Source organism: Diadema antillarum, unplaced genomic scaffold, assembly GCF_040938485.1.
Source record: "Diadema antillarum isolate AM-2024a unplaced genomic scaffold, OU_Dant_1.0 seq00001301_RagTag, whole genome shotgun sequence".
In the NCBI taxonomy this organism is placed as follows: domain Eukaryota; kingdom Metazoa; phylum Echinodermata; class Echinoidea; order Diadematoida; family Diadematidae; genus Diadema; species Diadema antillarum.
Window position 1 is genome coordinate 542,528 of NW_027272079.1, and position 2,736 is coordinate 545,263.

Genomic DNA, 2,736 nt, shown 5'->3' on the forward strand with positions numbered 1-2,736 from the left:
CAATATAACTTCAAGGTGCCTATATCACATTCTTTTCTTTGTCGATCACAGATGACCGACACCTGATGGCCCCAAGCGTATCACCTAACTCGTCAGCGTGACGAGTTTCATATCTCGTATGGCATTGATATTGTATATGTGGGAAGGTTAAATATGTTTGTGGTTGCAGTCCAGCTGAGGGTTTCTAGATGATTTGTACAATGTAGTGTCATAATGAGCTTATTATTTAGAGAAAAAAATTTTTAAAGCTTTAGTGATTAAAACCTTTTATGGCAAATTGAATAGTGCATATAACCGAAAAAGTAAAATGCATGCATAAAATTGAAGAGAACACAAAACACTGATCCTTCAGCCACTTTGCACTGAGTATTTATGTATAGTTTTAAAATTCTTTTAAGTGCAAAATGTTGCCCGGCACCCGCGACACGGACGCAGATCACATATCATATTATTCACAGCAGTTTTTGTTTTGTATCAAAGCTCCGCACTTCATACGAGAATAATGTATGGACATTTGCTTATTATTTTGGATGTGTTTTCTGTAATATTTTACATTTTGAATAATATCAGTAGATAGTGATAGATGATAGATTGCTGTGAAGTATATGATGGGTGCCAAGTGGCTCTAACTTTGAGCCTGTCTTTTTATTTGAACACCTGAAACATGTAAGTAGAAAACAAACATCAGTCAAGAAAAGAAAAACACTTTTAGAGAGCTTTGTTACATGGTACATGTACAAGCTCCAGGCATTTTCATAAAAAAGTAAAATTAGATACAACACAAAGTTTTGTTGTTTCATACAGTATAGTATCACTAAAATGGCAGTGAACTGAAAGTAAGAAAAGTAAAATAACTGTTCTTGTATATCAGTACATCAACTTATATAAACAGCAATAGAAAAAACAACAATAGAAAACTACTTGTTCTTTTGTATATATGTGAAGAGTATCTTATCATAATGATACCTTGGAATGAAGTAAGCATAATAAAAATTTACATGACACACTGCATTCATTGTCATAGTTCTTGGTAACACAGAATCAACTTAGGGCATTTATATGAAAAAGAAAAATTGATAAATTTAAATGTACATATTAAACTTTTGTTGTAGTTTATATACAGTATCTTTAAAAATTGTCAGTTGAAAGAGAAATAAATGATTGGTTTGTACTGTACATATGAAAAGCACTAAGCAAAACTGAAGCAGACACTTTTTTCTTGTATGCCAATGGTATTTTATTACAAATATATTACTTTTTCATAGCAGTTGTTGTTTCATATTAAGGCTGCATACTTCATACAAGAATAATGACACTTGCTTATTATCTGTGAGGTTTTTTCATGTTTTGAATAATATCAGTAGACAAGTGGTTTTAGGTATGAATGACACATAAGAAAGTTGTGTTATATGATAGATTTCTATGAGTTATATGATGTGTAGCAAATGATTCTAACTTTAAGCCTATTCTTAATTTTAAACACTTGAAACATGAAAGTAGATAACAAATATCTGTCAAGAAAAGAAAAACATTTTTAGAGAACTTTAAATTTCCTATCTTATATTTCTCTATTACATAGCACATGTACAAGCTAGAGGCATTTTTATAAAAAGCAAAATTAGATACATTAATTAAAAATTTAATTAAAATTAATTAAAATTAGAACACAAAGTTTTGTTGTTTTATACAGTATAGTATCACTAAAAATGGCAGTGAACTGAGAGAAAAGTAAATTAATGTAACTGTTGTATAGCTGTACACCTACAGATATAATAGCAATAGAAAAAACAACATCAGAAAAGTACTTGATCTTTTTGTGTATGAGAACAGTATCTTATCATAATACGTTAGAATGCAGTAAGCATAGTAGAAGTTTACAAGACACACTGTATTCATCGTCATAGTTCTCGGTAACTCAGAATGAACTTAGGGCATTTACATGAAAAAGAAAACTGCATACATTTACATGTACATATTAAACTTTTGTTGTAGTTTATGTACAGTATCTTTGAATTGTCAGTTAAAAGAGAAATAAATGATTGGTTTGTACTGTACATATGAAAAGCACTAAGCAAAACTGAAGCAGACAATTGTTTCTTGTGTGTCAATGGTATTTTATCATTACGAAATTACTTGGGGTAAGCAGATTACATTGTACATGATTCAAAGAAGGAAAATCGATGTGTAAATTAATTTCATTAACAAAATATAACTCGTATTACCAAATTTCCAAATAATTATCTGAGAAATTATGCGGAAGAAGGACTGCCACTATAAGCAAAAGCTTGAGCACGTGGCAGCCCAGGGACCTATCTACATAATACACAAAAAACTATATTGTTTGCGGAATGGAGAAATACTACAAAATATAAGACACTGTAAATACATTTATGTTTTTATATTCCTAGTGCATAGATACGAATAAGAGTAAAGTGAAATATGATGATGATTATGTATGATGATGATGACAGGGTAATGATGAGGAAAATGTGATAATGAAGATGAAAGTGATGGTGGTGATGCTGAAGATAATGGGAATGAAATGAAATGATAGACACAGAAACATTGCGTATACTTATTGTAGTTTTAAATCCAATTTACAGGAAAAGAAATGTGATCAAACAAAACAAAATATATATTCAAATGCTATATTCATAGATTGTAATCTGACAGTAATGTAGTTTTCAATCTAGCCTTGAAAGAATATAAAGTTTTGCATGATTTAACATAATCTGG